This window comes from Balaenoptera ricei, chromosome 13 (assembly GCF_028023285.1).
Source record: "Balaenoptera ricei isolate mBalRic1 chromosome 13, mBalRic1.hap2, whole genome shotgun sequence".
Lineage (NCBI taxonomy): Eukaryota > Metazoa > Chordata > Mammalia > Artiodactyla > Balaenopteridae > Balaenoptera > Balaenoptera ricei.
Genome location: NC_082651.1, coordinates 69,155,572 through 69,181,085, shown reverse-complemented (window position 1 = coordinate 69,181,085; position 25,514 = coordinate 69,155,572). Strand labels below are relative to the sequence as shown.

Below are 25,514 nucleotides of genomic sequence, written 5' to 3'. Positions count from 1 at the left end.
AAAAAAAAAAGATTAATGAGCTGGAAAGTACATTTATGGTGGAACAGCCTGTGATGAATAGTGAGAGGTTGAAGGAAAACCTATGTAAGTGTTGCGCGTCAAAAAAAAAAAAAAGAAACGTAAATGTTCCTCCCATTCTACTCTCCCTCCCATCTCCCAACAGCAAAACTTGTCAAGCATGAGTTTTTATCCTTCCTGACCTTTGTACTTACAAGACATGCACACATATTCTTACAAAAGTGGGTTAATATCCTATCTGTACATATCTTTGTAATGTTACATGAATCCATTCATGTTGCACAGTAGCTTTGTAATAAATATTTGATGAATGAATGAAAAAAAATCAAGTTGAATATATTAACCATTTGATGAACAAATATTAAATATAAAAAGAAAATTAATGTTGGAATATATTTCTTCTTGAGATGAATAGGTAAATGATTTGTGGTACACTTGTAGGTTGCCTTTTAGGACTGTGCACCTGAGGTAAGGTACCATAGTAAGAATCAAATTGAGTGAGAGGTAATCCGAGAACTTTTACAACATAGGAGAAAAAGAGCAACTGTAAAAGGAGAGGTGAAGAAGAACCAGCATGATTCAACCAAGAGCACACACATGCTCAGACATATAAGTTTATAATAGAGAATGTATTGACATTGAGGGTCTGATTATTCAGCTAGAAAAGACAATGGAGTACCGATACATGCTACAACATGGATGGACTTTGAAAACATTATGTGAAGTGAAATAAGCCAGTCACTAAATGTGTATGAAGTGTACAGGAGAGGCAAATCCAGAGAGAAAGGAAGTAGATTCATGATTGCCAGGGGCTGGATGAAGAGGTTATGAACAGTGGCTGATAATGGGTACAGGTTTTTGGTTTGCTTTCTTGAAGTGATAAAAAATGTTCTGAAATTGGATAGTGGTGATGGTTGTACAGCCTTGTGAATATACTAAAAATTAGTTTAAAAGGGTGACTCTTATGATATTTGAACTATATCTCAATTTTTTAAAAATCTGTGGATAGATAGCAGGTTTTTGCATTCCATTAGGTATGTGCATTACCCACTTTGAACACTACTGTCCTATGAAACACCATGAATCAAAGGACAGGCACCAGTTTCTTTTATGAAATATCTAGGTATACAAAATTTGATGATAAAATAATGGATACCTGGGTGCCACCTACCACTAAGTTTCAGAAATAAAACTTATAGTTAAAATTTTACTTCTGTGTAGCTCTATCTTCTTACCTTCCTATCTCCCTGCATAGAAATAACCATTACCCTATATTTGGTATTGATTAAACATATTTGTCCAAAAATAACAAAATATTGTTTGTTTCCAGTCTTTAGTTTTGGTAGATTCTACATCAACTTAAACGCTTCCCATCCCTTTGTCTTTCTCCTTGATCCCATCCCCCTTGCATTCCTCCTTGCCTTCACCTTACTATTAAGCTTAGATGGGTTTTTGAAGCTAGAGTAAGATCTAGGATCTGTATGACCAGTACAATTTCTGAGAGACAAAGAGAGCTCATTTTCTTGCCTCCGCCAAGGATCTACGCTGTGCAGGGAGATCTCTGCTGCAGGCACTCTGCCACTCTGCTGGAAAGTCAACCCTGAGTTGTGTATGCATGAAAAATTCCATTTGCATATCAAGGGGAAAATATCTATAGGAGATAAACACAGGTCTCCACATTCAATAGCTCCTTTAGATATTTTCATTAAGTGCAAAGGAAGTTGGTTTGTTTGAAAACCAGTGGTTTTCTGGAGTAAATATTTACATACTGACTATGAACTGTTACTATTAATAAATATTAACATATTACATATAATCTATGCATATATACAATATTATGTAGTATAATTAATATATATGACTGACAATTATCAATGACATTGGTAATAAATAATATATACAATTAATATATAACATATATGCATATTTTATGTATAATATTAACAACTATCAATATTAATGACAAGGTAAGGAAATATCCTTAAATAAAATACAAGAAATATGGATTCTACATTGTACAGTGTTTGTATATTCTATCTCTCTACCACACCAGCCTCTTCTGTTAATCATATGGTTCTGAAGACCAGAGTTGAAGATAAGCAAGGAAGTTCAGTAGATGGAAGGTACTTCAGGCCTAAAGACACCTGCTCTATTAGAGAGAGTCAGGGGCAAATATTCATGGTTGAAACTTGCTGATATCCTTCTGAGAATCTGTGTTTTTTATCTGTGGTTTGGGAGAGGACACATAAGACCAGAGTAGGTGTCACCTATGGATACCTGATTACACAGGTACCAACTGGAGATGACATATATTCCTTATGAATAGGTAAGGTTTACTTGTTCCTTCCATCCTTTTTGCTATGATCAGCACATGTCTATATGTGCTGTACTAACTTTATGTCTAATACATCTCAGCAGTTACTTGATTCTGTGCTTAATTTTGTCTATTATTTTTATTTGTTATGGTTTTTACAACAGAAATGAATATTTTTAAATAATTCAGCAAACACAGATTTCATACTTCTCTGCTTCTTTGCCTATTTCTTCCTTCCTCTGAACTATCCTTGACTTACTGCACAATAGTGAAGTATACTAAATATCTCATGGACCACCCTTCTTCATATTGAGACTTGTACAGTGGTATGAAATTCTCTGTATTCATTTGGACACAAACACTTTTTCCACATCCTTCTCTGAAGGAAGAAAGTGGTGGACGAAAGTACTTCCAGACTTCTTGTTACCCGAGAAGAAATTAACCTCTATATGTGTGGGGCCCTATACATCACTTTTTCTGTTACACATAGCTGAAATTTTCCTAACCAAATCAGGTCACAAGGAAATCATATTAACCGTGTTGCCTCATGTCCGCTTGTGAGTGAAACTGCATTCAATAAGCAGCATGTCTGGCAACTAAAAGATGATGAAGAGTAATTGCAATCTTCATTACAGTCCTTCTAGAAACTCCCATTTAGCATAGAGCAAAACTTCTCAAAGCCTTGTTTCCTACCCAGCTTCTCAGTCTCACACATAATGTGAAAATGTTTCTAAGGATCTCACCATTTTATCACAGAATTTCCCAATGATTACTCTCACATAACTCACATGGACTCTCAATTTCTCCCTGTATGACTCTATTTCATTCCTTTTACTCTACCTCAGCACTAAATATGAGCTTTTACTAATGAAAATGTCTCACTGCTCCAGTGCTGTTCCTACCATTGCCCCAGTTCTCCTTGCAAGAAAATAATTGGGAACCAGTGGCTAAAAGTATGATTCTTAATACTCTAGGTTATAGGAAGGGGAAAAGTTGAGCAGGCAAAAATGGAGTTAAGAGGGCAGGACATTTAGGGAAATTGTGACAACACACACATGACTAATTTTTATCTGTTCCCAATTGTATTATCTCTCATTAAATACTACTATCACCTCCTTGGATGACTGTGTGATGCTTATATAGCATGATTTGAGGGACTATTGTAGGTTCTATGTGCCCAAATCATCACTATTTTACTCCTCCATCCAACCTGTAATTGCCACTATTAATCATTATTTGAGTAAAAGCAATGTCTCATGATAAAATGAGCACAAGTTAGAGACTTAGAACCTCTCTTTGTCTCTGCAAACTTATCTAAAAAATGGACGTGATAATTCATCTTCTGCTTGTCAAATGGGCTGCCCTATGACAGTCTATTAATTTTCTATTCATTTGACAGCTATTTATTGAGTATTCACTGTGTTACAGGCCCTAGGACTATAGCAAAAATGGAGTCACATGGAGCTTAAAAACTAGCTTTGGGAACATAATGAAATTATAGAGGGATACCTCTTGAAGAGTGTCATGGTATTTGCAGACATGGGAATCAGGGAGGTGGGATGGCAGAAGACATGTAATATTAATGGAAGATAAGCTGAAGGTTTAGGATGGTTGGGCAAGTGTGTGTGTGTGTGTGTGTGCACACGTGCATGCAGGGGTGGTCATAAAAGATGAGTGACTGGAGGAACTCTTAACATAAGCTTCACCTGTTCTACTATTCAGTCCATGGCTAATCTTGACCTTCTGTAAATCAATGACCTGGTACAAAATATAGTATCAACTACAATTCCATTTCATATTACTTGTTATCAGAAAGACTTGTAAAACTACTGATGTGTGTGAAATTCCTGTACAACTTTTAACAACCTTTAAGGGTCACAGCTATCATTAGATAGGACATTTCCTGGGGGAGGAGGAACACTTGCATCGTAATAGCCTGCCTCCATGCCTTTGCTTCTGTTAGTCTCTGATTCTGTCTCCCTCTCTCCATCTGTCAAGTCTTTGATAAAACCTTTCTTGATTCCTTCAAGAAAAAGTTGGCTCATCCTCTTGAAGCTCCTATAGAATTGTCTGTGCTTCTCTCAGACCCTTACCACAGACACTCATGTATTATTATTATCTGTGTCACCCTAAGGTCCTTGATGAGGACTGATCTATGTGTAACCTACCATAAACATTTAGCAATCCATAAAATATATACTGCATAGGAATTAGATTTTTCATAATGGCCCCATAATGTGTTGCTTGCCTATTTTGTAAATAGAGCCTTTACATTTGACTCTAAATTTGCAGGTTCCTGCTTTAAAAATGCTTTTACTTTAAAACAAAGCTGTTTTTGTCTGAGAATAGGAAAGACAATAGTAGATAAATATAAAGAAGATACATTTTTTTTCCCTAAGAAAACTTTCATTTTCTATGTTACCTCTGGAAGTTCAAAAGCCTCTACTCTTGACTGTTCTATTTGGCCTGTTGCTGAGACCCCAAATTATAGATGCCCTGAACTATCATCTTATCTATGAAAAGGAAGCTAATTCTCTCTAAAGACCTGGGAGGCTAAAATCCTGAGTTGGGTGAATGACAGTAAAAGGCCAGTTTGCCCTTTGCGGCAAGTTGGCAAAGAGACCTAAGAGATAACCACAGAGAAATTTTTGAAATCGTCAGAAATTATAATGGCGGGGAGGATTTCAGGAGGATAGATGTTCTCAGTGAGTTTATGTTTGACCTATGATGCTCTTCAGCCTAAGCCTATTTTATATAGCATGTGTTTCTGACAATTATTGCAGGGATACTATTTTGATTTAACAAATACATGGCTTCTAATGTTTTTGCATTTATCACTTGCCTCTCATAACACTTTTTTTCACTTAGAAGTACCACATTCTGGTAAGTAGACAGAAAATACATGATTACATCTAGAAACACAAAATACAGTCCAGTGAATTACTGCTTATCACACAGATGTTCAGAGCACATGATTTGGGCACATTAAGTCTCAAACAGGAGCAAAAACAACAGGCTGAAGGGGAGTGGATGATTTGGGGGGAAAAAAGAAACATTACAAAAATAAAGTTACAAAAACAAAGGAGAACTAAGGGTGAAATAGAGCTATGAAGCAAACAGTGGTGTTGGAGGTTTTTTGGTAAAGGTCATTACAAAGGCCCTTTGTCCCTGAATCTCAAGGATGAAATAAAGCATGTGTACTCAAGTAGCAGAGCAAGTGACATAGAACGAGAAATCAAGGTGGTCTCAGACTTCTTCCCAATAATCCACAATTCCAGAAATACAGGGTGGCCCAAGAAGGTCATATTTTCTCAGCTGTCCTTCATCTCTAAAGGAAACAGAAAGACATTAAGTAAAGCAGAACTGTGAGAAGACAATATAAGCTATTCTTAAAGCCAATAAAACTATTATATAACAAAATGGAACATAAAAAAAACCCTGAATCTATATAAAATGCTCAGGAATAGAGAAATTCTGTAGGAAAGGGTAGGGCTGAGTGTTTAATCCATCTAAATGTAGAACCAATTTTTAAAGACTCCAATATTTTCGTGTTAATTTCATATGACTCTAGATTGATATTTAGAAAATAATATGTCTATGGTGAAGAAACTATCTGAAATTCACCCAAAATTTTAGTTTAATTTCAGTTTTCTTCTTCACCTAAATATAGAGTAATAATCAAATATCTCTTTTAAAAGTAATGTTATCATCTGAACCTGCTTTCCTGCTTTTTTTTCCCCTTCTTTCTCTTATTTTCATCTTTGTTCTTGGCATCTCAGCATGTCTGGGACCATCTACACCAAATATGAACAGCACTTCCTTCAGGGTGGTATGGTAATGGCTCATTTTTCTGTTGACTTGGCCTGTGTGATTGATTTTTTAATATTAAGCACATACCAATATTTACAAGTTGTTTTATTAAAGGAGAAATTATTCATATGCTATTTTCATGTTGAAAGTATATGAGTCAAATCTAAGGAAAGGATTTTTTACAAAAGCTATTCAGTACAGGTTGGGGAACCAGTCAGTATTATGATTGAAGCTTATACTTTTCTTGAGTTTTTAAAACAGATCTTTTGGTAAACCCTCCACCTTGTTGACATCACATGTCTACGCAGTAAATGGTTGTTTTGCAAAAATCCTGTAGGCATCTTGGACTCCATCTTGCTTTGTGACAGCCTAAATGCAAAGGATTGAATCACAAATGGAGTCAAAGAGTTCTCCACCTGCCACATTACTGATTTTTAAAATATCAACTTGACTTTCATATGTAAAATAATAGATAAGTGATACATTTCTATTCTCTTCAGTACAGAAAAATGTTTACTGTCTTAGAAATAGGTTTTTTAAAAACTTTTGTGATATTACAAACTCAAACTTTTTTTTTTTTTTCAAACTCAAACTTTTAAGTTTTAATTTCTATAAGGAAACACTACAAGTAAAAACCTAGTCCTTTCCTGGTCTTTACTGATTTATTTAGCATTAGGGGCAGGGGCAAGGGAAGTTTCCTAAGGTGTAGGGAGAGTAAGAACTGGAGGGACACTGTATGGCACCATCACCGTATTCCTAAAACACCTGATCACTCGAGGCCCTATATTGATAACAGCATCTTACGCTTATATGATGCCAGACACTGGTAAGATCTTTTTTTTTTTTTATACTGCAGGTTCTTATTAGTCACCAGTATTATACACATCAGTGTATACATGTCAATCCCAATCGCCCAATTCAGCACACCACCATCCCCACCCCACCGCGGTTTTCCCCCAGTGGTGTCCATACGTTTGTTCTCTATATCTGTGTCTCAACTTCTGCCCTGCAAACCGGTTCATCTGTACCATTTTTCTAGGTTCCACATACATGCGTTAATATACGATATTTGTTTTTCTCTTTCTGACTTACTTCACTCTGTATGACAGTCTCTAGATGCATCCACGTCTCAACAAATGACGCAATTTCGTTCCTTTTTATGGCTGAGTAATATTCCATTGTATATATGTACCACATCTTCTTTATCCATTCGTCTGTCGATGGGCATTTAGGTTGCTTCCATGACCTGGCTATTGTAAATAGTGCTGCAATGAACATTGGGGTGTATGTGTCTTTTTGAATGATGGTTTTCTCTGGGTATATGCCCAGTAGTGGGATTGCTGGATCATATGGTAATTCTATTTTTAGATTTTAAAGGAACCTCCATACTGCTCTCCATAGTGGCTGTATCAATTTACATTCCCACCAACAGTGCAAGAGGGTTCCCTTTTCTCCACACCCTCTCCAGCATTTGTTGTTTGTAGATTTTCTGATGATGCCCATTCTAACTGGTGTGACGTGATACCTCATTGTAGTTTTGATTTGCATTTCTCTAATAATTAGTGATGTTGAGCAGCTTTTCATGTGCTTCTTGGCCATCTGTATGTCTTCTTTGGAGAAATGTCTATATAGATCTTCTGCCCATTTTTGGATTGGGTTGTTTGTTTCTTTAATATTGAGCTGCATGTGCTGTTTATGTATTTTGGAGATTAATCCTTTGTCCGTTGATATGTTTGCAAATATTTTCTCCCATTCTGAGGGTTGTCTTTTCGTCTTGTTTGTGGTTTCCTTTGCTGTGCAAAAGCTTTGAACTTTCATTAGGTCCCATTTGTTTATTTTTGTTTTTATTTCCATTACTCTAGGAGGTGGATCAAAAAAGATCTTGCTGTGATTTATGTCAAAGAGTGTTCTTCCTATGTTTTCCTCTAAGAGTTTTATAGTGTCCAGTCTTACATTTAGGTTTCGAATCCATTTTGAGTTTATTTCTGTGTATGGTGTTAAGGAGTGTTCTAATTTCATTCTTTTACATGTAGCTTTCCAGTTTACCCAGCACCACTTATTGAAGAGACTCTCTTTTCTCCATTGTATATCCTTGCCTCCTTTGTCATAGATTAGTTGACCATAGGTGCATGGGTTTATCTCTGGGCTTTCTATCTTGTTCCACTGATCTATGTTTCTGTTTTTGTGCCAGTACCATATTGTCTTGATTACTGTAGCTTTGTAGTATAGTCTGAAGTCAGGGAGTCTGATTCCTCCAGCTCCGTTTTTTTCCCTCAAGATTGCTTTGGCTATTCGGGGTCTTTTGTGTCTCCATACAAATTTTAAGATGATTTGTTCTACTTCCGTAAAAAATGCCATTGGTAATTTGATAGGGATTGCATTGAATCTATAGATTGCTTTGGGTAGTATAGTCATTTTCACAATATTGATTCTTCCAATTCAAGAACATGGTATATCTCTCCATCTGCTGGTATCATCTTTAATTTCTTTCATCAGTATCTTATAGTTTTCTGCATACAGGTCTTTTGTCTCCCTAGGTAGGTTTATTCCTAGGTATTTTATTCTTTTCGTTGCAATGGTAAATGGGAGTGTTTCCATAATTTCTCTTTCAGATTTTTCATCATTGGTGTATAGGAATGCAAGAGATTTCTGTGCATTAATTTTGTATCCCGCAACTTTACCAAATTCATTGATTAGCTCTCGTAGTTTTCTGGTGGCATTTTTAGGATTCTCTATGTATAGTATCATGTCATCTGCAAACAGTGACAGTTTTACTTCTTCTTTTCCAATTTGGATTCCTTTTATTTCTTTTTCTTCTCTGATTGCCGTGGCTAGGACTTCCAAAGCTATGTTGAATGATAGTGGTGAGAATGGACATCCTTGTCTTGTTCCTGATCTTAGAGGAAATGTTTTCAGTTTTTCACCATTGAGAATGATGTTTGCTGTGGGTTTGTCATATATGGCCTTTATTATGTTGAGGTAGGTTCCCTCTATGCCCACTTTCTGGAGAGTTTTTATCATAAATGGGTGTTGAATTTTGTCAAAAGCTTTTTCTGCATCTATTGAGATGATCATATGGTTTTTATTCTTCAATTTGTTAATATGGTGTGTCACATTGATTGATTTGCATATATTGAAGAATCCTTGCATCCCTGGGATAAATCCAACTTGATCATGGTGTATGATCCTTTTAATGTGTTGTTGGATTCTGTTTGCTAGTATTTTGTTGAGAATTTTTGCATCTATATTCATCAGTGATATTGGTCTGTAATTTTCTTTTTTTGTAGTATCTTTGTCTGGTTTTGGTGTCAGGGTGATGGTGGCCTCATAGAATGAGTTTGAGAGTGTTCCTTCCTCTGCAATTTTTTGGAAGAGTTTGAGAAGGATGAGTGTTAGCTCTTCTCTAAATGTTTGATAGAATTCACCTGTGAAGCCATCTGGTCCTGGACTTTTGTTTGTTGAAAGACTTTTAATCACAGTTTCAATTTCATTACTTGTGATTGGTCTGTTCATATTTTCTGTTTCTTCCTGGTTCAGTCTTGGAAGGTTATACCTTCTAAGAATTTGTCCATTTCTTCCAGGTTGTCCATTGTATTGGCATAGAGTTGCTTGTAGTAGTCTCTTAGGATGCTTTGTATTTCTGCGGTGTCTGTTGTAACTTCTCCTTTTTCATTTCTAATTTTATTGATTTGAGTCCTCTCCTTCATTTTCTTGATGAGTCTGGCTAATGGTTTATCAATTTTGTATATCTTTTCAAAGAACCAGCTTTTAGTTTTATTGATCTTTGCTATTGTTTTCTTTGTTTCTATTTCATTTATTTCTGCTCTGATCTTTATGATTTCTTTCCTTCTGCTAACTTTGGGTTTTGTTTGTTCTTCTTTCTCTAGTTCCTTTAGGTGTAAGGTTAGATTGTTTACTTGAGATTTTTCTTGTTTCTTTAGGTAGGCTTGTATAGCTATAAACTTCCCTCTTAGAACTGCTTTTGCTGCATCCCATAGGTTGGATCGTTGTGTTTTCATTCTCATTTGTCTCTAGGTATTTTTTGACTTCATCCTTGATTTCTTCAGTGATCTCTTGGTTATTTAGTAACGTATTGTTTAGCCTCTATGTGTTTGCGTTTTTTACGTTTTTTACGTTTTTTTCCCTGTAATTCATTTCTAATCTCATAGCATTGTGGTCAGAAAAGATGCTTGATATGATTTCAATTTTCTTAAATTTACTGAGGCTTGATTTGTGACCTAAGATGTGATCTATCCTGGAGAATGTTCCATGCGTACTTCAGAAGAAAGTGTAATCTGCTGTTTTTGCATGGAATGTCTGATAAATATCAATTAAATGTATCTGGTCTATTGTGTCATTTAAAGCTTGTGTTTCTTTATTTATTTTCATTTTGGATGATCTGTCCATTGGTGTAAGTGAGGTGTTAAAGTCCCCCACTATTATTGTGTTACTGTCAATTTCCTCTTTTATAGCTGTTAGCAGTTGCCTTATGTATTGAGTTAGTCCTATGTTGGGTGCATATATATTTATAATTGTTATATCTTCTTCTTGGATTGATCCCTTGATCATTATGTAGTGTCCTTCCTTTTCTCTTGTAACAATGTTTATTTTAAAGTCTATTTTATCTGATATGAGTATAGCTATGCCAGCTTTCTTTTGATTTCCATTTGCATGGAATATCTTTTTCCATCCCCTCACTTTCAGTCTGTATGTGTCCCTAGGTCTAAAGTGGGTCTCTTGTAGACAGCATATATATGGGTCTTGTTTTTGTATCCATTCAGCAAGCCAGTGTCTTTTGGTTGGAGCATTTAATCCATTCACGTTTAAGGTAATTGTCGATATGTATGTTCCTATGACCATTTTCTCAATTGTTTTGGGTTTGTTTTTGTAGGTCCTTTTCTTCTCTTGTGTTTCCCACTTAGAGAAGTTCCTTTAGCATTTGTTGTAGAGCTGGTTTGGTGGTGCTGAATTCTTTTAGCTTTTGCTTGTTCTAAAGCTTTTGATTTCTCCATCAAATCTGAATGAGATCCTTGCCAGGTAGAGTAATCTTGGTTGTAGGTTCTTCCCTTTCATCCCTTTAAGTATATAATGCCACTCCCTTCTGGCTTGTAGAGTTTCTGCTGAGAAATCAGCTGTTAACCTTATGGGACTTCCCTTGTATGTTATTTGTCGTTTTTCCCTTGCTGCTTTCAATAATTTTTCTTTGTCTTTAATTTTTGCCACTTTGATTACTATGTGTCTCGGCGTGTTTCTCCTTGGGTGTATCATGTATGGGACTCTCTGCGCTTCCTGGACTTGGGTGGCTATTTCCTTTCCCATGTTAGGGAAGTTTTCGAGTATAATCTCTTCAAATATTTTCTCTGGCCCTTTCTCTCTCTCTTCTCCTTCTGGGACCCCTATAATGCGAATATTGTTGCATTTAATGTTGTTCCAGAGGTCTCTTAGGCTGTCTTCATTTCTTTTCATTCTTTTTTCCTTAGTTTGTTCTGCAGCAGTGAAATCCACCATTCTGTCTTCCAGGTCACTTATCCGTTTTTCTGCCTCAGTTATTCTGCTATTGATTCCTTCTAGTGTAGTTTTCATTTCAGTTATTGTATTGTTCATCTCTGTTTGTTTGTTCTTTAATTCTTCTAGGTCTTTGTTAAACATTTCTTGCATCTTCTCGATCTTTGCCTCCAGTCTTTTTCCAGGGTCCTGGATCATCTTCACTGAAGATGAAGGTTGCCTATCTCCACTTCATTTAGTTGTTTTTCTTGGGTTTTATCTTGTTCCTTCATCTGGTACATAGCCCTCTGCCTTTTCATCTTGTCTATCTTTCTGTGAATGTAGTTTTTGTTCCACAGGCTGCAGGATTGTAGTTCTTCTTTCTTCTGCTGTCTGCCCTCTGCTGGATGAGGCTATCTAAGAGAGTGCTACTGGTAAGATCTGTACAGATTATAACATACCTAATCATCACAACCATCCCTATAGGTTGATTTACACAGATGAACAAACCCTGAGGTTTAAGTGACCTGCCTAATGTCATGAAGCTAGTAAATGTCAGAGCTGTGACATGAACCCAGGAAATTTGTCTCTAGAATTTGCTTATACTACTCACCTGATACCCCAAAATATAATTTACCTAGGTAACTAATAGCCATATCCCTGGTTTCAAAATGGGTGGAATGGCCCTTTGAGTAGCATTTCCATGAAGAATATTAGGATATTCTCCCTAAGGCTAATATTAGGAACATCCTTTAAAACTGAGATTGTTTCAAAAAGAGAAAGTACTTACTGATTGGTGGCATATACCATCATACTTAGCGTGTTTATTCTTTGGGGAATTTTTTTTTGGGAATACACTTGTGTGTGTGGTGGGAGGAGGATTTGCAATTAAATAAGTATGAGAAGAGAGAGAGAGGCAGATGCTCCTGCTGGCTGCTCCTCTGGGCCATATTGACAGTGTCATTAATACCCTCACGGTCATGAGGATAGATGTTCTTATGTCTTCATAGGAGGCAAGGAGGTGAGCAGATAAGGGGAAGAACATAAATCTAATGTATAAAAATATTAGCAACTAGCGCTATGTCAGTGTAAATCAAGAAATAATAGTCTCTGTAAAGAACAGGCTATGGATATTTGTTTTTATTGCGTAGCACTTAGGATTATTATGAGGCATTGCAACTTATGCTTCTATTGCCAACAGCAGGTATAAAATTGACAGTTTTACAGTGAGGATTGTGAGCAGCTATAAAAATATTATTTTACTTTAGGTAAAAGTTAATTCTGGTTTCCATCAACCCATGAAACAGGGTTTAGGGTTCAATCAAAAGAGTCAGAAGCAATAGTCTGGAATCCCATCTTGGTTGCTGAATCTTTAAGGACATGCAAGTATCAGACTATGTTTTCTTTTAGCCCAAGTCCCTCTCTGACAGCGAGATAAGAACCTAGAGAGAAATTACTCTTTCAGTCTTTTAGGGGACTATTTCTTTCATTACTAAAGCCATGAAGGTTTAAATATAACAATTCTACTGGCTCTCATTGAACAGCACACATACCAAAAGCATTTTACAGCGGGCACTCTGGAGGCAGGAGGAAATGCAAAGTGATACAGTTCAGTTTCTGGCAAAAAAAAAAAAAAACTGTTCTTGAGGCCACAGAATATGTATGTTATGTGTCTCCTTCGATACGGTCATCAATAATATGTTTCATATATGCGACACCTTCTCAGATAGAAAAGCTTTTTGAAAAAGTTTGAGTTATACATTTATGTGTGTACTCTAGCTTATTTGAGATAATACAAGAAAATAATCTATAAGACATCTATGAAAAATTGGAGGATATAGAGAGTAATAAGATGTGTTTGTTTGTATGTTAGATAAGTGTTACTTTCGTCATCTAAAATAATGGAGTCAGATGAAAATTGCAAAAAAAATCAGCACTAGACTTTATCAAAGAGGTAATAGAATATAGAGGAAAAAGAGGAAACTATACAGCATTACATTAAAAAAGATTTTATTTATATTCATTTGAAAAATGGATATTGAGCTCCTACCATTTACTATGTGTATTTTAGGTGCTTGAAATATAGTGGGTTAAAACAGATAAAAATTAGTCTTTGTGGAGTTTGAATTTTAGCAAGAGGAGACAGTAAATAATAATAATAATAACAATAATAAAATAATATAGACCATTAGGAGGTGATAAGTTGTATGGCAAAAATAGAGCAAAGCAAGTGCATATGGAAAAATTATGAAATTATGGTCCTAGATGCTGAATCTGGATTATATGAAGCAGTAGAATTTAATATTTTTAACAGAATGATGAGGAGGTTAGCCAGGCAATAATAGTTCAAGGAAAATTACTGATACCCATAATGGTAAGTTTTATGTATCAACTTGACTGGGCTAAGGGATGCCCAGACAGCTAGTAGAACATTATTTTGGGGTTTGCCCGTGAGGGTGTCTTTGGAAGAGATTGGCATTTGAATCAGCAGACTGAGTAAAGAGGGTCGTCTCCACCAATGTGCATGGGTATTATCCAACCCACTGAGGGCTCAAATAGAACAAAAAAGGTGAAGAAAGGGCGAATTCACTCTCTCCACTTAGCTGAGACATCTATCTTCTCCTGCCCACAGGCACTGGTGCTTCTGGTTCTCAGCTCTTCAGACTCGGACTGAATTACATCACTGGCTTTCCTAGTTCTCAGGCTTGAAGACAGTAGATGATGGGACATCTTGACCTGCATAATTGTGAGTCAATTCCTATAATGAATCTCTTCTTTTATATCTACAGCTATATCTATCTATGTATCTATCTATGAAGGAGGAGACGTTTGGTTAGGTACAAGATATTGACTTCCTAGACACTATTATCTCTAATAGAAGGTATGCCGTTTTTCTGGGTAGGGATGTAATATACAGTCTGTTACAATTCACCAACTCTATATATAGTACCTACTTTTGCTCATTTTCATGGTAATAAGTCATAATATTAAAAAATCTCTCATTTGTGACTATGAAGTCCAGGGAAAAAAACTGGATCAAGGAGCAGAAGTGGTTCCTCTAATCCTTTTTCCAATAAAGCTTGTGCTTTCAGAAGAGAAAGTTATGTGGAAAGGCAATAACTGAATATCAGCATTTCATAATTTGCAATCATGGTTTATGGTATGACTCATGTGATTTTGATTTGCATTTCCCTGGTGATGGGTGAGGTTGAGTACCTTTTCATGCTCCTGTTAGCCATTTGAATATCTTCTTTGAAAAATGTCTATTTTCTCATTTTAAAATTTGGATTATTTGTCGGGTTTTGTTTTTTGTTTTTTTTTTTTTGCTGTTGAATTATATGCATTTCTTATATATTTTGGATATTAATACATTGTCAGATATGTGGTTTGCAAATATTTTCTCCTCTTCAGTAAGTTTTCTTTTCATTTTGCTGATGGTTCCCTTTGCTTTGCAGAAGCTTTTTAGTTTGATGTAGTCCTACTTGTTTATTTTTACTTTTGTTGCTTGTGCTTTTGGAGACATATCCATAAAATCGTTGCCAAAACAAATGGAAAAAAAATTTTCCCTATGTTTTATTCTAGGACTTTTATGGTTTCAGGTTTTACATAAGTATTTAATCTATTTCAAGTTAATTTTTGTGAGTGGGGTAAGACTGGGGTCCAGTTTCATTCTTTTGCATGTGAATATCCAGTTTTCCAAGCACCATTTATTGAAGAAACTAACTTTTCTTGGTTCCCTTTTCAAATATTAGTTGGTTTATTACGGTTTATTTTGGAGCTCCTTATTCTGTTTCACTGGTCTATGTGTCTATTTTTATGCCACTACCATACTGTTGTATTTTTTTTTATTGAAGTATGGTTGATTTACGATATTGTGTTAGTTAACAGTGTACAGCAAAATGATTCAATTATATATTTTTTCAGATTATATTCCATTATAGGTTATTACAAGATATTGAATATAACTCCTTGTGCTATATGGTAAATCCTTAATGCTTACCTATTTTATGTGTAAGTATTTTAAATCTGTTATTCCATATACCTAATTTGTCTCTCCTTACCTCCCTCTTCACTTTGGTAACCATAAGTTTGTTTTCTATGTCTGTGAGTCTGTTTAGGTTTTGTATATACATTCGTTGTAATATTACTTAGATTCCACGTGTAAGTGATATCATATTTGTCTTTCTCTGTCTGACTTACTTCACTGAGTATAATATTCTCTAGATCCATCCATGTTGCTGCAAATACCAGTATTTCATTCTTTTTTATGTCTGAATAATGTTCCTTTGTGTGTGTTTATGTGTGTGTGTGTGTGTGTATATACACACACACCAGATCTTCTTAAGCCAATTATCTGTTAATGAGCACTTGGTTGTTTCCATCTCCGGGCTATTGTAAATAGTGCTGCTATGAACATTGGGGTGCATGTATCTTTTCAAATTAGAGTTTTCATTTTTTCCCAGTTATATATCCAGGAATGGGATTGGAGGATCATATAGTAGTTCTAGTTTTAGTCTTTTAAGGAATCTCCATACTGTTCTTCATAGTGGCTGCACCAATTTACATTCCCACCAACAGTGTACAGTGTTCCCTTTTCCCCACACCCTCTCCAGCATTTAATATTGAAGACTTTTTGATGATGGCCATTCTGACTGGTTTGAAGTGATACCTCATTGTAGTTTTGATTTGCATTTCTCTAATTAGCAATGTTGAGTATCTTTTCACGTGTCTGTTGGCCATCAGTATGTCTTCTTTGGAAAAATGTCTATTTAGGTCTTCTGCCCATTTTTTGATTGGGTTGTTTGTTTCTTCAATATTGCATTGTATGAGCTATTGGTATATTTTGGATATTACCCGCTTGTTGATCACAACATTTGCAAATATATTTTCTCCCATTTTGTAGGTCATCTTTTTGTTTTGTTGATGGTTTCCTTTGCTGTACAAAAGTTTTTAAGTTTGATTAGGTCCCATTTTAAAATTTTTGCTCTTATTTCTATTGTCTTGGGAGACTGATCTAAGAAAATGTTGTTACAATTTATGTTTTGCTGAGAATGTTTTGCCTGTGTTCTTCTCTAGGAGTTTTATGGTGTCGTATTTAGGCCTTTAAACTATTTTGAGTTAATTTCTGTATATGGTGTGAGGGAATGTTCTGACATCATTGATTTAAATGTAGCTGTCCAGCTTTTACCAGCACCACTTGTTGAAGAGACTGTCTTTTCTCCATTGTATATTCTTGCTTCCTTTGTTGACGATTACTTGACTGTACGTATGTGGGTTTATTTCTGGGCTCTCTATTTTGTTCCATTTATCCATATATCTGTTTTTTGAGCCAATACCATACTTTTCTGATTACTGTAGCTTTGTTGTATTGTCTGAAGTTTATAAGGGTTATGCTTCCAGCTTCGTTCTTTTTCCTCAGGATTGCTTTGGCAATTCTGGGTCTTTTGTGGTTCCATAGAAATTTTAAGATTATTTGATCTAGCTCTGTGAAAAATGTCATGGGTATTTTGATAGGGATTGCACTAAATCTGTAGATTGCCTCGGGTGGTATGGAAATTTTAACAATATTAATTCTTCCAATTCAAGAGCATGAGATATCTTTCCATTTCTTTGAATCATCTTCAGTTTCCTTTATCAACGTTTTATAGTTTTCAGCATACAGGGTTTTACCTCCTTGGTTACATTTATTCCTAGGTATTTTATTTTTCTGATGTGATCTTAAAGAGGATTTTTTTACTTTCTCTTTCTGATATTTCATTATTAGTATAAAGAATTGCAAAAGATTTCTGTATATTAATCTTGTATCCTGCTACCTTGTGAATTAATTTATTAGTTCTCATAGTTTTTGTGTGAAGACTTTGGAGTACTCTATATACAGTATCATGTCATCTGAAAATAGTGAGTTTTACCTCTTTCCTCCCAATTTGAATACACTTTATTTCTTTTCTTGTCTGATCCTGTGGCTAGTACTTTCAATACTATGTCAAATAGAAGTGGTGAGAGTGTGCATCCTTGTCTTATTCCTGAATTTAGCAGGAAAACATTCAGCTTTTCACCATTGAGTTGGCTGTGGATTTGTCATAAATGGCTCTTATTATGTTGAGATATGTTCCCTCTATACCCCCTTTGGTGAGAGTTTTTATCAAGAATTGATGTTGAATTTTGTCAAATTCTTTTTCTGCATCTAGGGAGATGATCATTTGGTTTCTGTCTTTTCTTTTGTTAGTGTGGTGTATCACATTGATTGATTTGCATATGTTGAACCATCCTTGCAACCCTAGATAAGTCCAGCTTGATCATGGTGTATGATCCTTTTTTATCTATTGTTGGATTTGGTTTGCTAATATTTTGTTGAGGCTTTTTACATCTATATTCATCAAATATATTAGCCTATAACTTTCTTTTTTTGTAATGTCTGTCTGGTTTTGGTATAAGGGTGATGGTGGCCTAATAGAATGAATTTGGGAGTGTTCCCTCCTCTTAATTTTTTGAAATATTTTGGGAATAATAGGTATAAGTTCTTCTTTGTATAGTTGGTAGAATCCACAATGAAGCTATCTGGTCTTGGACTTTTGTTTGCAGGGAGTTTTTTAAATTACAGATTCTATTTCACTTCTAGTAACCAGTCTGTTCAAATTATCTGTTTCTTCTTTTTAAAAATTTTTTAAATTGAAGTATAGTGGATTTACAATGTTGTATTAGCTTCAGGTGTACAGCAAAGTGATTCAGATGCGCACACGTGCGCGCGTGCGCACACACACACACACACACACACACACAGAGATTCAGATTCTTTTCCATTATAGGCTATTACAAAATATTAAGTATACTTTCCTGTGCTATACAGTAGGTCCTTGTTGTTTATCTATTATATATATATACTAGTGTGTATATGTTACTCCCAAATTCCTAATTTATATCCCCCCCCACCTTTCCCCTTTAGTAACCCTCAATTTGTTTTCTGTGAGTCTGTTTCTGTTTTGTAAATAAGTTCTTCTGTATCATTTTTTTTCATTCCACATATAATGATGTCATATGACATTTGTCTTTCTCTGTCTGACCTATTTAACTTAGTATGATAATCTCTAAGTACATCCATGTCACTGCAAATGGCATGTTGTTCTTTTTTAGGGCTGAGTAATATTCCATTGTATATATGTACCACATCTTCTTTATCCATTCATCCATTGGTAGACATTTAGGTTGCTTCCATGTCTTGGATATTGCAAATAGTGCTGCAGTGAAAATTGGGGTGCATGTATCTTTTCGAATTATGGTTTTCTCTGGATATATGCCCAGTAGTGGGATTGCAGGATCATATGGTCACTCTATTTTTAGTTTTTTAAGGAACCTCCATACTGTTCTCCATAGTAGCTGTACCTATTTACATTCCCACCAACAGTGTAGGAGGGTTCCCTTTTCTTCTAGAGAAATGCAAATCAAAACTACAATGAGGTGTCTGTTTCTTCTTGACTCAATTTTGGCAGGCCGTATGTTTCTAGAAACGTCCATTTCTTTTATGTTGTCCAATTTGTTGGCATATAACTGTTCATAGTATTCTTTTATTTTTTTATATATATTTCTGTGGTGTCAATTATTATTTTTCCTCTTTCATGTCTTGTTTGGTTTATTTGGGTCCTCTCTCTTTTCTTGTTGGTGAGCCTGGCTAGAGGTTTGTCAATTTTATTTATCTTTCATAAAAAAGCTCTTGGTTTTAGAGATATTTTCTATTTTTTGACCTTTGTTTTATATATTTCCTCTATGATCTTTATTATTTCCTTCCTTCCTACTGTTGACTTTGGGTTTGTTCTTCTTTTTCTGATTCTTTTAGGTGCTGGGTTAGGCTGCTTATTTGAGATTTTTCTTCTTTGCTTGAGGAAGGTCTGTATCACTGTGAACTTCACAGTTAGAACTGTTCTTGCTGCATCCCATAGATTTTGTAAGGTTGTGTTTTCATTTTTGTTTTTCTCAAGGTATTTTCTGATTTCTTTTTTGATTTCATTGTTGGCCCATTGGTTTTTTAGTAGCATGTTGTTTAGTCTTCATGGAATCATTTTTTCCCCATTTTTCTTTCTGTGGCTGATTTCTAGTTTCATACTGTTATGGTCAGAAAAGATGCTAGACATCATTTTTATTCTCTTAAATTTGTTGAGACTTGTTTTGTGATCTAGTATGTGGTCTATCCTAGAGAATTTCCATGCATGCTTGAACATAATGTGTATGCTGTTTTTTTTTTTCAAATGTAGTATCCTATAGATATCAAGTCCAACTGGTCTATTGTGTCATTTAGGACCTCTGTTGCCTTATTGATTTTCTGTGTGGATGACCTGGCCATCAATGTCAGTGGGGTGCTAAAGTCTCCTAGTATTACCGTATTATTGTCAATGTCTCCCTTTATGTCTGTTAGTATTATTTTTATATATTTAGATGCTTCTATTTTGGGTGTGTATATGTTCATAATATTGTCATCTTGTATTGATCCCTTTATCATTATATAGTGCCCTTTTTTGCCTTTCTTTATGGACTTTGTTTTAAAGTCTATTTCATCTGATATGAGGATTGTTATCCCTGCTTTCTTTTTCATTTCCATTTGAATGAAATATCTTTTTCCATCCCCTAACTTTCAGTCTGTGTGTGTCCTTACCCCTCAAGTGAGTCTCTTGTAGGCAGCATGTTGTAGGCTCTTGTTTTTTAATGCAATCTCCCACTCTATATCTTTTGATTGGAGCTTTTTACCAACTGACATTTTAAATAATTATTGATAAGTATGTACTTATTTCCATTTTAATTCTTGTTTTCCAGTTGTTTTTGTAGTTCTTCTTTGGTCATTTCTTCTTTTTATTTTTGTGTGTGTGGTTTGATGATTGTCTTTTGTAGTATGCTTGAGTTCCTTTCTTTTTGTTTTTTGTGAAACTGTTGTATGTTTTTGATTTGTGGTTACCATGGAGTTCAAGAGTGTTGACCCATAACTGTTTCTACTTGCCTTAAACTGATAGTCATTCAAGTTCAAACACATTCTAAAAGATCTACATTTTTATACCCCTCTCCCCCACATTTTGTGACTTTGATGTCCTATTCTACATCTTCATGCTTATCCTTTTACTGTTAATTGTGGTTATGATTAATTTTACAATTTTTTATTTATTTTTTAATCTATATACTGGCTTATTTAGGTGATATTCAGTCCTTTTATATATTTGTCTTTCCTATTGTGATTTTCCCTTGCCTATAGATTGTTGCTTATTTTCTATTTAGAGAAGAACCTTTAATGTTTCCTTTAAGGTAGATTTAGTATTGCTGAATTCTTTTAGTTTCTGCTTATCTGAGAAATTCTTTCTCTCTCCTTTTATTCTAAGTGATAATCTTGCTGGGTAGAGTATCCTAGGTTTTAGGTTTTTCCATTTCCAGACTTGAATATATCATGCTACTCCCTTCTGGCCTGCAAAGTTTCTGCAGAGAAATCCTGTGAGTTCCTTTGTAACTGCTTCTTTGTTTTTCTCTTGCTGTCTTTAGGATTCACTTTTAGAGCTGAGCTTGCTGTGCTGCCAACTGAGATCTGGGCTGCCTCTGTGGCAGTCTTCTCCCAGGAGCTATCTGCCCCAGATCTCTCACTATGCTACAGTGTGGAGTGGGTGTAGCTGGGGCAGTGTAGCTGGGGGACAAGCCACTGCGTACTTCTGAGCACTCTGAAAATGGCTGCTGCCACCCCTCTCAGACCACACCCTAGGTCATCCAAGTTGTTTCTGCATAGCTAGATGAGTTCTCTCCCAGGGCCTGTCTGCCTGAGATTCAGTGCTTAGCTCCTGTGCAGTCTTGTGGTACCTCCCAATGCATGCACTGACAATGGCTGCTGCAGCTCCACCTGACACCTCATGTGTGCACTGACAATGGCTTCTTCAGCTCCATTTGGATCATACCCCAGGCATCCCGGTCTGTTTCTGCATAGCTAAACTGTGTCTTTGCTCAGATCTTGTGCCAGGATGTGGTGTGGGGAGAGCAGGGTGAGAGGGGCTGTGGTGTTTACCCCTTTGGATTGGGAAGTGTGGCAGTGTGGCAGCCACCAGTGCAAGTCTTCCTCCACCGGGTTTTTGGCAAGCTAGCGCACACACACTCTTTGCAAGTAGAGTTTAGGCTTCTCTAACCCTTCTGTCTCAGTGGATTTCCCAGCAGGCAAGGGTGATTGTCTCCTCTGCACATGATCCCAGGGCTGGGATCCCAGGTTGTGGTTCAACCTCCTTGCTCCCCAGGGCAAATATCCACCCATTAAGACCTTCTCTTCATTACAGATCGCTCCCAGTGGTGGAGGTCCTGACCCAATGTCTTTTTCTTTCCATCCTACCTGGTTATGTGGAGATCATTCTTGCAGCTTTGGTTGTATAGGAGTTCTGCCAGTTTCCAATTAGTTTTCTGTGTGAATTTTTCTACATGAAGATGTATTTTTGATGTTTTGGGGGGAGGTGAGCTCCACATCCTCCTACTCTACCATCTTGATCCTCCTCTAGTACCATACTGTTTTGATTACTATATCTTTGTAATATAGTTTGAAATTAGGAAATGTGGCCCTCTTGCTTTGTTTTTTATTCTTGGGATTGCTTCAGCTCTTTAGAGTCTTTGTAATTCCATACATATTTTATGATTGTTTGTTCTATTTCTGTAAAAATTGTCATAGAACTCTCAATAGTGATTGCAATGAATCTAAAGATGGCTTTGAGTAGTACACACATTTTAACAACAGTTTTCCAAATCATGAACATGGAATATCTGTCCATTTATTTTTGTCTCCTTCAATGCCTTTTGTCACTGTTTTATAGTTTTCAGTGTAAGGATACTTTACCTTCTTGGTTAAATTCATTCCGAAGTATTTTATTTTATTTTTTTAAAATTTATTTATTTTGTTTATTTATTTTTGGCTGCCTTGGGACTTCATTGCTGTGAGTGGGCTTTCTCTAGTTGTGGCGAGTGGGGGCTACTCTTCGTTGCAGTGCGCAGGCTTCTCATTGAGATGGCTTCTATTGTTGTGGACCACAGGCTCTACGTGTGCAGGCTTCAGTAGTTGTGGAATGCACACTCAGTAGTTGTGGCTCACAGGCACAGTTGCTCCGCAGTATGTGGGATCCTCCTGGACCAGGGTTCAAACACGTGTCCCCTGCATTGGCAGGCGGATTCTTAACCACTGCACCACCAGGGAAGCCCATTATTTTTTATTCTATTGTGAATGGGATAGTTTTATTGCTTTTTTTTAAATTTAATTTTATTTAATTTTTTATACAGCATGTTATTATTAGTTATCCATTTTATACATATTAGTGTATGTATGTCAATCCCAATCTACGAAGTCATCACAGCACCACCGCCCCTCTGCTGCTTTTGCCCCTTGGTGTCCATACGTTTTTTCTCTACATCTGTGTCTCAATTTCTGCCCTGCAAACTAGTTCATCTGTACCATTTTTCTAAGTTCCACATATATGCGTTAATATCCGATATTTGTTTTTCTCTCTCTGACTTACTTGACTCTGTATGACAGACTCTAGATTCATCCACGTCTCTACAAATGACCCAATTTCGTTCCTTTTTATGGCTGAGTAATATTCCATTGTATATACGTACCACATATTCTTTATCCATTCGTCTGTCGATGGGCATTTAGGTTGCTTCCATGACCTGGCTATTGTAAATAGTGCTGCAATGAACATCCGGGTGCATGTGTCTTTTTGAATTATGGTTTTTTCTGGGTATATGCCCAGTAGTGGGATTCCTGGGTCATATGGTAATTCTATTTTTCGTTTTTTAAGGAACCTCCATACTGTTCTCCATAGTGGCTGTATCAATTTACATTCCCACCAACAGTGCAAGAGGGTTCCCTTTTCTCCACACCCTCTCCAGCATTTGTTGTTTGTAGATTTTCTGATGATGCCCATTCTAACCGGTGTGAGGTGATACCTCATTGTAGTTTTGATTTGCATTTCTCTAATAATTAGTGATGTTGAGCAGCTTTTCATGTGCTTCTTGGCCATCTGTATGTCTTCTTTGGAGAAATGTCTATTTAGGTCTTCTGCCCATTTTTGGATTGGCTTGTCTGTTTTTTTAATATTGTGCTGCACGAGCTGTTAATATATTTTGGAGATTAATCCTTTGTCCATTGATTCGTTTGCAAATACTTTCTCCCATTCTAAGGGTTGTCTTTTCGTCTTGTTTATAGTTTCCTTTGCTGTGCAAAAGCTTTTAAGTTTCATTAGGTCCCATTTGTTTATTTTTGTTTTTATTTCCATTACTCTAGGAGGTGGATCAAAAAAGATCTTGCTGTGATTTATGTCAAAGAGTGTTCTTCCTATGTTTTCCTCTAAGAGTTTTATAGTGTCCGGTCTTACATTTAGGTCTCTAATCCATTTTGAGTTTATTTTTGTGTATGGTGTTAGGGAGTGTTCTAATTTCATTCTTTTACATGTAGCTGTCCAGTTTTTGAAGAGATTGTCTTTTCTCCATTGTATATCCTTGCCTCCTTTGTCATAGATTAGTTGACCATAGGTGTGTGGGTTTATCTCCGGGCTTTCTATCCTGTTCCATTGATCTATATCTCGGTTTTTGTATCCGTACCATGTTGTCTTGATTACTGTAGCTTTGTAGTATAGTCTGAAGTCAGGGAGTCTGATTCTTCCATCTCCGTTTTTTTCCCTGAAGACTGCTTTCACTATTCGGGGTCTTTTGTGTCTCGATACAAATTTTAAGATTTTTTTGTTCTACTTCTGTAAAAAGTGCCATTGGTAATTTGATAGGGATTGCACTGAACCTGTAGATTGCTTTGGGTAGTATAGTCATTTTCACAATGTTGATTCTTCCAATCCAAGAACATGGTGTATCTCTCCATCTGTTTATATCATCTTTACTTTTTTCATCAGTGTCTTATAGTTTTCTGCGTACAGGTCTTTTGTCTCCCTAGGTAGGTTTATTCCTAGGTATTTTATTCTTTTTGTTGCAGTGGTAAATTGGAGTGTATCCTTAATTTTTCTTTAAGATCTTTCACTGTTAGTGTATAGGAATTCCAGAGATTTCTGTGCATTAATTTTGTATCCTGCAACTTTACCAAATTCATTGATTAGCTCTAGTAGTTTTCTGATGGCATCTTTAGGATTCTCTATGTGTAGTATCACGTCTTCTGCAAACAGTGACAGTTTTACTTCTTCTTTTCCAATTTATATTCCTTTTATTTCTTTTTCTTCTCTGATTGCCATGCCTAGGACTTCCAAAACTATGTTGAATAATAGTGGTGAGAGTGGAGATCCTTGTGTTGTTCCTGATCTTAGAGGAAATGTTTTCAGTTTTTCACCATTGAGAATGATGTTTGCTGTGGGTTTGTCATATATGGCCTTTATTATGTTGAGGTAGGTTCCCTCTATGCCCACTTTCTGGAGAGTTTTTATCATAAATGGGTGTTGAATTTTGTCAAAAGCTTTTTCTGCATCTATTGAGATGATCATATGGTTTTTATTCTTCAACTTGTTAATATGGTGTATCACATTGATTGATTTGCGTGTATTGAAGAATCCTTGCATCCCTGGGATAAATCTCACTTGATCATGGTGTATGATCCTTTTAATGTATTGTTGGATTCTGTTTGCTAGTATTTTGTTGAGGATTTTTGCATTTATATTCATCAGTGATATTGGTCTGTAATTTTCTTTTTTTGTAGTGCCTTTGTCTGGTTTTGGTATCAGGGTGATGGGGACCTCATAGAATGAGTTTGGAGTGTTCCTTCCTCTGCAATTTTTTGGAGGAGTTTGAGAAGGATGGGTGTTAGCTCTTCTCTAAATGTTTGATAGAATACACTTGTGAAGACATCTGGTCCTGGACTTTTGTTTGTTGGAAGATTTTTAATCACAGTTTCAATTTC

General features: G+C 36.0%; 1 long non-coding RNA gene across 1 annotated transcript in view; it reads left to right on the top strand.

Moving 5' to 3' along the window:
• LOC132376967 (uncharacterized) overlaps window positions 1-25,514 on the top strand; it is a 180,897-nt gene that overhangs the window by 66,059 nt on the left and 89,324 nt on the right. Inside the window, exon 2 of the long non-coding RNA XR_009506486.1 lies at window positions 14,259-14,372. This is a non-coding gene — a long non-coding RNA (uncharacterized LOC132376967). The remainder of the gene's footprint in view (window positions 1-14,258; window positions 14,373-25,514) is intronic.